Consider the following 15,119-nt stretch of genomic DNA (forward strand, 5'->3'; position numbering starts at 1 on the left):
GTAGGCTACATTTTACTCTTCAGGAGCAGTGTGACATCAACGCGCTGTCTGTGCTCTTCTGTTGGGTACAAAAGCCCTCCACAACCAGTCTTCAGCTTGGCTGAAATGTATGATGCCGTTGTCAGATAAACAATCAGGCTTATTATTTTGTATCACGGGAGGTTACCCCTACCCCTCTCTGGTACCTTTGATCAGCGTTGGGTCTCTGATGGGCGACACCAAAGAAGTTGAGGGCAAACCTAGCATAGACAAGCATGTTTGACAGTTTTAATACTGGTCTTGTAAGGGCACAGCTAGCCCCCTGCAGAGAGGGAGAGGGATGTGTGCACACACACACACCTTCCAAGGATGTGTAGCTCTGAAGGTCCCACTTACACTCTTTCTCACTTCCCTCTTTTCTTGTGAGGCGGCTAAACGCCGGCTTTACTGTTTTAATAAAGCCGTCCTGCAGCTGTTGTGGATCACACCGGTGCCCTCTCCTCACTTGACAGGGAAGTTTCACTCACTTTGCTTAGAAAAATATCTTGTGGATGGTTTACATTTTTTATCCATCCTAAATGTTTACAAATCTAGAATAAAGCAGGCTATATATGAATTATGAAGACCATAAAATGACGATGACATTTGTCACGAGAGTAGTGGTCAGTTGCCGTCCCCATTCTTCACTATTCTGCTCTGTCTTGATTTTAAAGCTTCCGATTTTGTAGTTTTATGGCCAGCAAGACACTTAAAGACCTGAAGAAAATGGCTATGATTGGCTGCCATGCTGTGTAGCCTTGGAAACCTGATATTTAGTCCTGTGAGGAGGACTGGAGGGAAAGGGGGGGGGGGGGGTGAGACCGACCCCCATCCCAAAATAAATGGACTGGAACATGGTTTAGTCGGCCATTTTTACTTTGGGCTTCACCTGTCAAAGCATAACCAATACACCCCTCTTATTTAAAACATTTTTTTTTAGGGGGGCTGACTTGATTCCGTCATCGTATTGTTCTCTGAGCAAGATTTCCCTATTTTACAGACGTGTTAGTAACGTAGCCTATTATGACTCCCTATTCAATACACATTTTTCTTTTTTTGCCTGTCATTTCAGGTTATGAAATGAGCACTTGCTCATCATATGCAGTGTATGCTCTGTGCTGTAAGGATGCTCTCACACCTGCCTTGAAGCCAGTGGGAATAGCTGGCCTGTTCCCTTGACTCCACAGTCATAATCGTAATTCAAAACCTCAGTGAACATTTAAGGCCTGATCGTAATAAATCATGACCATTGGCTCTATGGGAAGTTTGAAGCTATTGATTTTACGGAGCTGAGCAGATCACATTTGTGTCACATGCAAAATATATTTCCCTGTAAAAAGATGCTGACGACCGGTAAACTGATAGTTCACACTGGCAGAGACGTTAACAAGGTATTGGGCAAAACGGGCTCAGAGCGTTGTTTAAAATCTTAAATCTAATCCTCTATTCCTATTTATGTTTAACAGTGCTTCTCATTCTCTAATTGTTTGGGGGGTTTCAACTACCCTTACTCCATGTTGCTTTAACTTACCTGGCCACCGTATATCTCTTTTCAAAAGCGATAGAGAAAATGTTGTGGGGCATAGGAAGTGAACTGGAGACTTAGCGGTAACTCTGCTCTTGCGTTCCCCCACAGCTGCACTGATTTCCAGTTTCAGTCCAGGAGGGGAAGCTGCTTCTCCTCGACACATTAAAATTAATGATGCAACAGTCTGTAAAGTCACAGGGCCGCCTCATTATAGGCAGCAGTTAGGCCCTGGCGTTCAGGTGTTGCCGTGGCGACGGCCACTGCCGAATGGCATCGCTGTCGTCTCGGTGGAGCGCACCAACCCTGAAGAAGTTAGCTCTGGACTGGAACCGAGAATGGGCTATTTTTTGCAATCAGCTTCGATGGCACATGCTGCTTTGTGGCGTTAAGCACCCCATTTGGCGTGTTTTAATCTGGTTTTGAGATGGTACCTCTTAGGATGTGTGGGTAATATTTCATGAAAAGCGTGTCCCTTTAATGGGAGGGCATTTCGTCATTACGGGGGTAGAATGGGGGAGTTGAGAAGCGTTACTGGATCTTTGTCGAGACACAGTGAAGGCCTATTTTTCTGTAAGAAGCTCTCCGATAACCAGTTTAAATAAGGTGTGTGTGTGTGTGTGTGTGTGTGTGTGCACGCGCCTGCCTGCCGCTATTCCCTCCATAGCGGTGGTTTAGCTTAATGATTGGCTCAGTATGTTGGCCCCTGGGTCTTGCCTGGGCTCCTGGAGTTGTAGCATGAAGGCTTTTTTTTTTTTTTTTTAACTTTCCCCATCCTCGCTCTGCCTTTCCTAATCATTATTTTTGTGGCTGTGCACATACCACAAGTCAAGTCACTGGAGTACCCATACACGAGATCTCCTCAGGCTTAAACATGTCTTAGATGTAGTGTGCCGTTCCTCTCCTCCCTTTGCTGTGGTTTCGCTAATGTGATCTCGTCTTGCTCTGATATTGATGGCAATATTGTCTTTGTCTGCAATGTAGTACGTTCTGATGCAGTTAGGGGAGTGCGGGTTTGGTGTTGTGCTAGCCTAGATGTGCATGGTTCCGTTTGCAGTCAAAAGTAAATGTTGAGACGTTTGTCTGGATATTGGGAGTGAAGGTGCGTGTGTGCGTGACCCTGCCAGTGTTTACTAGCAGTTGTACAAGCTTCACTTGAACGCTATTATTTATTTATTGTATTTGTATCCTCCTCATTGTTATCGTTAATTATTAATTGGTGGGTATGATAAATGTTGTAAGCGCGAAGTCGATTTCCAGCAATGAGTTTGATTGTAGACCCAGAATAGACTCCTGCTTGCGGACACCAGATCCGCACACACCTCTGCTGAGATAATTGTGTCTCCAGCCCTGGGGCTTGACATGTCATCCCTGCCTTCAAACTGATTATTGCCCATTGGAGATGTGCAGAGTGACTCATTCCTCTCCCCTGATTTCCCCCTCATGATTTGGGAGGTCTGTCGGAAACACTCCTCTGCCAGAAGCTCATTTTGGTTTGGTTTCCCCCACTTCTCCTCCTGCTGCCCTCTGACTGCTGCTTTACCTCAGTGTCACCCCAAGACAGTCATGCCAGCATTACATCCATTCTTCCCTCCTGCCAGCCGGATATTGGCCTTTTTTTGACATTCAACCCCTTTTTTTTACTTTTTAAAGAGGTTGTATACATTTTTATAATTTAAGAAAGTTTCGTAGTTGAGGCGTTATTCTTATCAGGGAGAGACAGGGGGTCGGTCAATGGTACAGGGCGTTTAGAGATTAGCAGTTGCTAGCCACTAGTTATGCCGTGTGTGTGCGCACCTTGGGTCCTTCAGTTCATTTTACTGTATCCTAAAGACCACTGTCACAAAGCTCCAGTGTTCCTTGATGTTCCCAGCACTGGACAAAGCCCCCCTCTGCTTCTACTTCCCTGTGCCCCCCCCCCCCCCCCCCCCTCCTTACTGGAGAGCAGAGGTACCATCAGCCACTGGATGTGCCCCCCCCCCCCCCCCCCCCCAGCTTCTGGCCAGAAATCAAAGAGCTGTAGGAATTTGCCAGTAATTGTTTTACGACTCGGCAGAAATCATACCTACTTGTATAGGTGGAGCACAAAGGGCCTGGGCCGTGAAACGGCAGGCTGCCTGCCGCCGCTGCTGCTGGCATGAAAGGAGTGGGAAAGAGGTAGAGATGGAAGGGGGGGAGCAGCCGCTGAAAAACAGGAACTGAGCCGTAAATGCTCACTCTCCCCTAGTTTTGTCAATGAAAGGAGGGCGGAGGAAGTGCTTTATTGATGAATTGTCTATAAGGGCTGTCTGTTGGCAGGTCTTTCTCTCCTGATCCCCCACTCACGCTCACCATAAAACATTTTAGTATTTATTTTTGTTATCTTTTTTTTTTACTTTACAGCATCTAACTGAAGCTGGAACATTTTAGTCAAGACTTGCTGCACTGTGTGAGGGCCTCATTAATGAGCCAAATGGCAAGGTGTTTGGCTTTGTTGAACTGGAATTTGAGTACTGAGTAATTGTCATCCGCTTGAGGTTTACACACCCCTGCCATACTCTGTCATGCCTATTAGTTATTCTTGGGCACTGTCTTGATGTACTAAACTGATTCTGTGTTCATGAAAGTTAAATGTGGCTTCACGATATGAAAACTATTTTGTCTCCTTTTCGTTTCGCGCCTCCTGGTTTCCATCAGATTCCAATTGTTTTACTTTGTTGCATTTAGGCCATGTCAGATTGTCTAAAATATTTTAACCAGGTTAGGCTCGTTGAGAATCAATTTTTCAACAGAGACTTTGACCAAGACGGTAGGATCAACACATCGGTTTCAGACAAACGGGCAGATGAACTCAAGCAGACGAAGATGCCTCTTACGTCACTCCAAATAATTTCACGTGTCTAAATGCTTGCTATAGATGGATATCTGTAAGGGGGGTGAGGGATGTGGTGAGCACAGTAAGGAATCGGGGCAGAAATACATTTATTTTAGTTTAGGCCAAGGAACAGGTTAATCTTATTGTTTGTAATCGGTCACTTTTTCAAAGACTGCCCCGTTACTGCTTTTAAAAAAGGATTTAATAAAAAATATTATTCTTTTCTTTTTCTTTTGGCAGTCCTTATCTGTAACTTAAGTAGAAGTAATATTTTGTCGTTCAAATATCTGATTCAGAATGGTTGGAAATACTTTTAAAATATGACCGAAGCAACTTGTCAATTTCTCATAAGTGCTTTCACACAGCAACATTGTGCCTAATCTATAAAGCAATTTGTGAATTATGAGTGGACCCTTAATCTCAAGGTAGACTTTCTCTAAAAAGGTGTCTACAAAAGGGCTATTGGGAAGATTTGACCATATATTTTATGCATTGTTCGACTAGGTCTATTGTGAGCATGACACCCTTGCAGTTTGTCTAAATGAACCGTCCCATCTACCATATGTATGACTTGTGCAGTGCTCATCTTCCCCACCTGCAGCACAAGGAGTTAAAGCAGAGTGGGAAATACTTTCTGGTACAGAGGAGCTTGGGGGTAATCCGACGGCATGGAGGCAGTGATGACAAACGGGTGATGCAACACCAGCTTTGTTCTGTTTCACGCGCTCTGTTCCTGGGTGGGCGAGGTGGTTGGCAGTGATGGCAACTGCCTGCGTTTCCTGATAGCTTTGTTGTCCTTCCATGTAATGCATCCTTAACTGCAATGCCAGTTTTTCTTTAAAAAAAAGCCAGTAGAGAAATTTGTAGAAGTACTGGATGACTATATTCTATTAGAGGACATTGTTCGTTTCAAAAGCACAGATTTTATAAGAAATGGTTTAATAATAAAAAATATACAGTACCAGGCAAGTTTGGACACAGCAACTCATTCCAGGATTTTTCTTTTATTACTATTTTCTACATTGTAGAATAATAGTGAAGACATCAAAACTGTGAAATAATACTATGAAAAAAAAACAAAAAAACAACCTTGAATGAGTAGGTGTTCTCAAACTTTTGACTGGTACTGTATATTTGTCATCTCCCATCATGCCTCCAGTATTAGTGGCACTACACAGGACAAAGAATCAAATGAAAACCTGGTGCGGCGCTGGTCTGGGAGTGCTTTTGAAGGCTGGGGGAGCAGCTTGAACATCGGGAGTGATAGAGGGACCACCAATAGCCTTGTTGACCGATGGCTAGCCGCTGTGCTGACAGCAAGGCTCCCTGGGTAAAATATGGTGGGGGGGGGGGGGGGGGGGGATTTGGCGTTCTTAAGCCTTTTACAAGCCAGGGAGTTCAAGGTATGCTGAAAACTATACTGTACAGGAAATTAAATCGCATTGCGAGGGAGTGAAATTGGTCGCCGCAGCCACCATTAATGGCCTTTTAATTAGAACCCTAATGGAATTCTACCCGGCAACCGATCACCCTGGTATGGTGCCAATTACGGCGTGTGAGCGCCCTGTTTTCTAGTAAACCTTGTGCCCTCGTTCGTTGATTGGAGAGGGGGGGTGTGGTGAGCTGGTGTGGGGTTTTGGGCTAAAGGAATGTATCCCCTTACCATCTTGGCCCCTAATGGTCAATTACAGGGGATAGCTGGCATCAGGGAGACACTACAAATCTAAGAGGGGACTGGGTGGGAAAACTATACCGAGTTCAGTCAAGGTCCCATGCAGACTGACCTAACCCAATCGGTTTGGCCGGTATCATGCCATTGTTCGCATAACGACTTAATGCTGTTGAGAGCGTCCTGGTGTCTTTTTTTGCTCACTATAAATGCTTTGTCTTGCGTTGAATGACTTTCTAATTAATGATCTTCGTAATTAAAAACGAAGTCTTGTTATGAGTAGTGTTTTCTAAGACTATAAAAAGAATGCTCTCGTTTGGGGTTTACTTTGAGGTCCGCCATGGACTGTTAAGCTTGGTGTTTAGTGTTTTTCCCTCTGTGCTCAGCTGTGGTTGGTGAATGAGGATATTGCCTACACGTGTTCACTGTTCACCCCTTTTATATCAGCGTCGGCCTGGCCGCTGAATCATCATTCAGTACGCTCACATTCAGCTGTTTTGGATCAGTAGCGTAAAGGGGTGTATGGGACGGGAAGTTGCACCCTCAAGATCTAGGCGAGAGTTCTGTGGTTGTCTATTTCTGAACAAGAGGGTGTGGGGTATATGTGTAGGAACCATGGGGAAACCGAAAGGCACTAGAGGGAACTTTCATTTATTTTTTTATGCTGTAGTCATGGAGTAGGCCATACTATTCTCATGAGATCCAACCATCATGCCCTTAAAAGACTAGTTTCCCACACTGATAGTGCCTGTACTATAATCAGGTAGAATAGTAAGCGTGACTTGTGTGACATCGTAAGGGAAGCTTGAGGAAGTGGTCCACTGTATCCGAGTGACAGATGTTTATGATTTGGTTACGAGGTTGGTATTGTTCATGTACTCCCCCTGAGGTCTCCCATCTCTCTCTCTCAGGACCAGTGTCAGTCTAGGAGAAATCCCACTGAGTGTTTTGTGTATGTCTGAGCGCTGCTACCATGACACCCTGTAGCTTCAGTGACACAACCCCCTCCCTGTCTTTGGTGTCTTCCAATATGGTAGGTGAGGAATCACACCTTTTTTGTGTGTTTTGAGATGTTGTCTTCCCACCCCCAAATGGCAAGATGTGCTTTGGGGAAGCGCTTTCATCCCTGGTTCTCCCTGTCTTTTCTCGTTTTCCTTTTGTCGTTGCATGGTTGTTTTTGTCTGAGCATTGGACCGTCTCTCTCCACTAATTCAAACTTCCACTCGGCATTGGCAAAAGGGAGCAAATTGCCTATATGAACAAGAGCTGGGCCCTGGCAGGAAACAGGCTGTATGTCTTTGATTAGCGCATGAGTTGCCAGGGCAGGTTGGTCCCTGCTGCTACAGTAGTGGTCAAAACTACACTAAAGTCTTCAACTATAAGGAACGTTTTGGTGCTGATGACTTTCAGGTGTTTGTGTAGCAGTCTGCTTGAGGAATTAGCCTTGTTTGATACAATGATAGAGAATGAGGATAAATGAACTCCCCATAGCCATAGATTGTTAGTGGCGGTTCTCTTCAGATCACAGTTGTGACATTCTACTTCCTTCCCCTTTTTGATTGGACAGACTGACACCCATGTTGTGGCATTGAGTTAGGTCCTAATGAAAATGCTTAGATTAGCATTTTTCTGTAATCAGTCTAGGGCTGAGGGCTGCTCATGGGCTTGTACATCAGTCTGCAGCCAGTCATATAGGTCAACAGTGCAGAAGAAAAAAGCTAGAGGGAGAGGTAAATGGGGAGCGGAGAGCGTCGCGCCTGTGGTAATTAAGCCCATGCCTGGGACCAATTATCGTCAAACCAATTTTAATTTTGCAAATGGTTTGTTATTTCAGGTCGGCCGCTGCTTGGCCAAGTGAATGAGCAGATTTGATGAAGGCCACAGCATGGTCTACACTCCACCCCCCTTTACATGAGCATTGTGCAATACTGTCTAGAACTCTTCAGTCAACTCTTTTAAGGCCATAACCTGCAGCCTTCCATAGTTTAGCACTTGCTTGACCAGGGGATATCCTGGGTGACACCTTTTTTTGTGGCATTGGCTTTTTCCTACGAGCTTAGCAACTGGCCCCCTGCGTCTTAAGTCCCTTGCTAACTCGATTAGTCCAAAGGGGAGCAGGTGACCTCTCCTTGGTTGTACACTGGCCTGTGTGGAGCATGGTAACCACAGTGGTTTGGGGGAGGGTGAGGGAAGATGTTCAGCAGCGGACTGAGGACTCGCCTCTGCGGAGCATCTAATCATTACTCTCCATAGATTGAGCAGCTCATGCCACTATTAAATAGTCTCGATGTGCAGAAGTTTGTTTCAGGATAATTATTGTTCCTTATCACAACTTCATTTGATTCTGTAGAGCTTTTGTCAACAGTTGTAATTCTTTTAAAGTTGGACGTTAAAATGGACTTGAAAGCACCTCTTAATATCTTCTGTGCTATCCTTTCCCGTTGGGAAGACGCTTGACCTTTCTGCACGGCCTGTCATTCAAGACCTCACAGCTGGGACGTTCGATTAAAAATGGAAGTGATTCACTGTGGCTTGATGGCCTTAGACACTAGAATCTCTAGATGTTCCAGTTAAATGATGCAACACAGCTAGTGCACCGTCTGCCTATGGAACAACAGGAACGGTAAGGCTGCAGTTCCATGAATAATGGTGTTTCAGCTGAGTCATGGACCAAATGTCAACCAGTAGAAATAGTCAGACTAAAGACTAGCTTTCAAATTACTTGGGTTTTTAAACTGCAAGTGTGAGCGCTGTTGAATAGAGCTTGAAATATAACTAATTTGTATAGGTGTCAATATTTGACTAGTTACCAGTATGTACCTGTTCCATCAATGTTTCTGTTGTTCCATATGCAGACGGAGGCCCATATGAGTTACAATATGGAGTATGACAGCATGTCCTCTACGAAAGCTTTTTATTCAGCCGCTTTGACGGATCAACTTGACAGATGTATTTATTTTCTCTTGAAAGTGCCTTAGGGTAAAGTTTCGCAAAGTGCAAGTGGATAATCTGTATTCTAACAGTTACTTTACAGACGTTAAGTGCATCTGTTAGGGAAGAGAAAGCATTCCGTAATTAAACCTATGGCACTAATCCTAAGCACAATGCAGTAAAGGCATGTTAAAAATGCCTGTAACTCAGAACCTGAAGCAAGGTTTGAAAGGAAACACTTTGAAGTTTGTGGAAATGTGAAATTAATGTAGGAGACTAACACATTAGATCTAGTAAAAGATAATACAAAGAAAAAAACATGCTTTTTATTTTTGTCTTTGAAATGCCACAATGTAGTATTGCAGTTTAGGTGCAATTTAGATTTGTGCCACTAGATGGCTGCAGTGTGTGCAAAGTTTTAGACTGATCCAATGAATCATTGCATTACTGTTCAAAATGTTGTGTCAAGTCTGCCCAAATGTCCCCTAATTGGTTTATCGATACATGTTCAAGTATATAACTGTGCACTCTCCTCAAACAATAGCATGGTATTATTTCACTGTAATAGCAACTGTAAATTGGACAGTGCCGTTAGATTAACCTCTCTGGGGTAGGTGGGACGCAATCGTCCCACCTGGCCAATAGCCAGGGAAAATAGAGCGCCATATTCAAATAAAATTATATAAAAATCAAACTTTCATTAAATCACACATGTAAGATACCAAATTAAAGCTACACTCGTTGTGAATCCAGCCAACATGTCAGATTTCAAAAAGGCTTTTCGGCGAAAGCATAAGATGCTATTATCTGATGATAGCACAACAAAGAGTAGCATATTTTAACACTGCAGGCACGACACAAAACGCTGAAATAAAAATATAATTCATGCCTTACCTTTGACGAAATTATTTTGTTGGCACTCCAATATGTCCCATAAACATCACAGATGGTCCTTTTGTTCGATTAATTCCGTCGATATATATCCAAAATGTCAATTTATTTGGCGCATTTCATCCAGAAACACAGCTTCTAACTTGCGCAACGTCACTACAAAATATATCAAAAGTTACATGTAAACTTTACCAAAACATTTCAAACTACTTTTGTAATACAACGTTAGGTATTTTTAAACGTTAATAATCGATCAATTTGAAGACGGGATGATCTGTGTTCAATACAAAAAGAAAACAAACTGACGCAACTTTTTTGGTAATGTTCCTCTCTCAAACAATTTACTTCAAGTGACCCTCCTTTACGATGGCCATACTTCTTCATTACACAAAGGAATAACCTCAACCAATTTCCAAAGACTGGTGACATCCAGTGGAAGCGGTAGGAACTGCAAACAAGTCCCTTAATCTGGTGTCCCAATGAACTCATTGAAAAGACGGTGACCTCAAAAAATAAAAATTCTGAATGGTTTGTCCTCGGGGTTTTGCCTGCTACATAAGTTCTGTTATGCTTACAGACATGATTCAAACAGTTTTAGTAACTTCAGAGTGTTTTCTATCAATCTACTAATAATATGCATATCTTATATTCTGGCGATGAGTAAAAAGTTGAAATTGGGCACGCTATTTATCCAGAAGTGGAAATGCTGCCCCCTACCCCGAAGAAGTTAACAAGAATTTAAGCTTTCTGGCAATATCTGATATGTCTGTCCTGGGAAATGTGTTACTTAAAACGTCATGCTAATCACATCAGTGCACCGTTAGCTCAACCGTCCCGGGGGGGGGAGGGCACCGATCCCGTAGAGGTTAAGTTAAACACTCGCCATTTGAGATGAGGGGGTGCAAATAGGGGGAGGGGAAGAGGGAACATCTGATTTCATGAGCGGAAGGAGCTGTTGGTGAAGTAGCTGCAAGATGTCTTCAACTTTTTTTTATTGTACTGTTCAGTTCTATGTCCAACGTTTGGCTCATTACAAACCAGTCTCTGGGGAAAGGGAAAATGCATTGTGACTGGCATTGTTCTATGATTGACATCTCGGCTTGATCCACGGGGAGAAAAAGTGAGTACCTCGGCCTGCTCAATAAATAGGCTGGCCCTCTGTCTCCCTTCCAAACTTTGCTCTAATCGTTGGCAAAGTTCCTGTTACAGGTCAATGAGTGTATTGTGTACCTTGCTCTTCCAGTTGCATGTTGTTTATTGGGATGAGTCTTGTCCTGTAGGCAGAACATTCTGCTAGATGTGCCTGTTGCAAAGTCAAAATTGTCATAAACAAAAATTTGAATTTGTCTTTGAAGGTCAAGGTTTGGCATTAGGTTTATCAGTGTGGTTAGGTTTAAAATCAGATTTTATAACTTTTAGGCTGTGCCAATTAGTGACTACTCTGCAGAGCTTCCTCCAGAACAAGATTCATTACAAAAAACGCTAACCTGCCTTCCAGTTGCTCCTTCACATGTACACCTTTTCAATTTCGACTAGGGAACCATAGCCAAGATGGTACTGCCAAGCCAAACTCCTCCCACAGCTCAAAGCTCAGTCCTTTAATTTGCTTTCCTTCTTCACCTTTCCTTTCTGTGACGCACACAGAGATGGTAACATAGCCAATGTGTTGGCTTGGTAAATCTTTTCTCATCAATTTAATGAGTTCCATTCTAGGGTCACTTGTTGCTATGTGTAGATTAAAAGCAGTGTGCTTCTAATGGTGATCTACTCTTCACTGGTTGCTTATCCAGTTTTGTTGCCACATGAGATTTACCATGCAGCAGGGATCCTACATTTTTGACGAATCCCAAAAATGTACATTACAGCCCCTAATGACTTTGGGGGCTATCAAGACTATGGTGTTTTTTTTTTTTTTTGTCAAAAGTCCGTCCTCTCCCCTCCGTGACCCGGGAACTGATAAGTGTCTTCCTTAGTAGGCAAGCGGAAGACTGTCCTCCTTGAGTTGAACAAATCTAAATGAGAAAAGGCCTATAAGGTCATGTGGTGAATGGGTTGTTGAGCTTTGCTGTGTTAAATGATAGGGGTGCTCTTTCCTGGGCAACAAGTAGGAGACACAGTGGGAGACCAGGTGTTGATGCTAGCTAACCCTCAGGAAACACCTTCCAGACAGTCTCTTAGGTCGACAAACCTGCTTCTCCACGTCACCGCCACATGGGGGGGAAAATGTCGGAGGCTTATATATGTGAAAGAGAACTGCTCAGACAGAGCCCAGACTATCCCACACTATGTTTCTGTGTGGTGCAACTCATCTCATCCTCAACTCATATTTTCCAGGTTCTACATAAATAAGTTCGGCAGGCTACGGTGAATGGAACCTTTTAGCCACATGTAATTGAACCTGACCCGACCACGCAATTAATCACGACCCACAATATTTGCTCAGCGTTATTGGGTTCTGGGGCAGCGTGTACCCCAGCAGTGAGGTTGACTCTGGTCTAGCCATCAGTCAACCCGAAGGTGGTGGCGCTTAGAGCTGGTGTAATGTGAACAACTGACTTCCTGTCTGACGTTGCAGTTTGGCTCCTTGGATTTTTCTCTCTTTGTACTAGGTTACTGCCAGCCAGGACTCTGTAGGGGACGAGTACTTTTTTTTGACCATTTCAACACTTTTTTTTTTTTGACGTTTCGAGAACCGTTTCTCAATTTGTCAGATTTGGCTAGTTTGAACGGTTGGCATACACTGGTGGAGAACGCAGTCATTTAAAAACCCATTTTTCTCTGAATGTATTGTTTATGCCTGTTGGTTGTCTGTCATGCTGTGCCCTGCCATTCCCTGCTTTTACTGCCTTTTTAAAAGACTGTCTGACCTTGACAGAGTTATAATGACTGAATTTATACTATACCACTCCTCCAAATGAGCTAAGGAGCCCATTGTATATTAGCGCCTTATCAATGTACAAACTGTAATACTATGGTTATGCTGCACATGCTACTCCGTAAAGATGAACAAAAGCTAAAAGATGTTGAAAGGGGGCTAGTAGATTCTCTTAAATTTGCCTTTCTATCAGTAAATACACACACTGACTGAACATGCAGACTAATTGGCAGTCTTGCTGCAAAGCCCCCAGGGACGTGGGGAATGACAAACAGGTGTGTCCGAGGGGGGTCATCTGACCTGAAGCGCAGGTTGTTTGTCCTGAAGAGCTTGATGGGAACCAAGCGTTTCATGTCGTGGGCTGCCAGGATTTGAGATGTATTTATATCTAATATTAGCCCAGAGTTTCTGGTATCCGTGTTGCATCAGATTGGTGGCGGAAATGGTCTTCATGTTTATAATGAGATCCCAGTAGAGGGAGCGCTTTCAGGTAGTACCTTGGCAGTGTGAAGCTGTGAGCAAGTATGGCTGGCAGCAAGAGACATTCCAATTCCCATTAGTGCCAATGTCTCATACACACAGTAAGGGCTTTGTGTTTGTAATCTGAAAGTAACCTTGATGACAATGTAGGTTAATACTTTAAAAAAATATATAATAATGTTAAGAGGAATATACACTGCTCAAAAAAATAAAGGGAACACTTAAACAACACAATGTAACTCCAAGTCAATCACACTTCTGTGAAATCAAACTGTCCACTTAGGAAGCAACACTGATTGACAATAAATTTCACACGGTGTTGTACAAATGGAATAGACAAAAGGTGGAAATTATAGGCAATTAGCAAGACACCCCCAAAAAAGGAGTGGTTCTGCAGGTGGTGACCACAGACCACTTCTCAGTTCCTATGCTTCCTGGCTGATGTTTTGGTCACTTTTGAATGCTGGCGGTGCTTTCACTCTAGTGGTAGCATGAGACGGAGTCTACAACCCACACAAGTGGCTCAGGTAGTGCAGTTCATCCAGGATGGCACATCAATGCGAGCTGTGGCAAAAAGGTTTGCTGTGTCTGTCAGCGTAGTGTCCAGAGCATGGAGGCGCTACCAGGAGACAGGACAGTACATCAGGAGACGTGGAGGAGGGCAACAACCCAGCAGCAGGACCGCATCCTCCGCCTTTGTGCAAGGAGGTGCACTGCCAGAGCCCTGCAAAATGACCTCCAGCAGGCCACAAATGTGCATGTGTCTGCTCAAACGGTCAGAAACAGACTCCATGAGGGTGGTATGAGGGCCCGACGTCCACAGGTGGGGGTTGCGCTTACAGCCCAGCACCGTGCAGGACGTTTGTCATTTGCCAGAGAACACCAAGATTGGCAAATTCGCCACTGGCGCCCTGTGCTCTTCACAGATGAAAGCAGGTTCACACTGAGCACATGAGCACATGTGACAGACGTGACAGAGTCTGGAGACGCCGTGGAGAACGTTCTGCTGCCTGCAACATCCTCCAGCGTGACCGGTTTGGCGATGGGTCAGTCATGGTGTGGGGTGGCATTTCTTTGTGGGGCCGCACAGCCCTCCATGTGCTCGCCAGAGGTAGCCTGACTGCCATTAGGTACCGAGATGAGATCCTCAGACCCCTTGTGAGACCATATGCTGACACATGCACATTTGTGGCCTGCTGGAGGTCATTTTGCAGGGCTCTGGCAGTGTACCTCCTTGCACAAAGGCGGAGGTAGCGGTCCTGCTGCTGGGTTGTTGCCCTCCTACGGCCTCATCCACATCTCCTGATGTACTGGCCTGTCTCCTGGTAGCGCCTCCATGCTCTGGACACTACGCTGACACACACAGCAAACCTTTTTGCCACAGCTCGCATTGATGTGCCATCCTGGATGAACTGCACTACCTGAACCACTTGTGTGGGTTGTAGACTCCGTCTCATGCTACCACTAGAGTGAGAGCACCGCCAGCATTCAAAAGTGACCAAAACATCAGCCAGGAAGCATAGGAACTGAGAAGTGGTCTGTGGTCACCACCTGCAGAATCACTCCTTTATTGGGGGTGTCTTGCTAATTGCCTGTAATTTCCACCTTTTGTCTATTCCATTTGTACAACACCATGTGAAATTTATTGTCAATCAGTGTTGCTTCCTAAGTGGACAGTTTGATTTCATAGAAGTGTGATTGACTTGGAGTTACATTGTGTTGTTTAAGTGTTCCCTTTATTTTTTTGAGCAGTGTAATTGGTACCTTGAGACTTTGCTGTTGCTTGTGGTTGGAATTAGATTTGTTTTCTAATCACGTTCACTTTTTCTAAGGAGCTTGTCGGAGCTCGCCCACTTATTTTTTTATTTTCTTAAGG

At 44.2% G+C, this 15,119-nt stretch overlaps 1 protein-coding gene across 2 annotated transcripts in view; it reads left to right on the forward strand.

Moving 5' to 3' along the window:
• mllt3 (MLLT3 super elongation complex subunit) overlaps positions 1-15,119 on the forward strand; it is a 41,969-nt gene that overhangs the window by 9,306 nt on the left and 17,544 nt on the right. The window lies entirely within an intron of this gene.

Source organism: Salvelinus fontinalis, chromosome 36, assembly GCF_029448725.1.
Source record: "Salvelinus fontinalis isolate EN_2023a chromosome 36, ASM2944872v1, whole genome shotgun sequence".
Classification (NCBI taxonomy): domain Eukaryota; kingdom Metazoa; phylum Chordata; class Actinopteri; order Salmoniformes; family Salmonidae; genus Salvelinus; species Salvelinus fontinalis.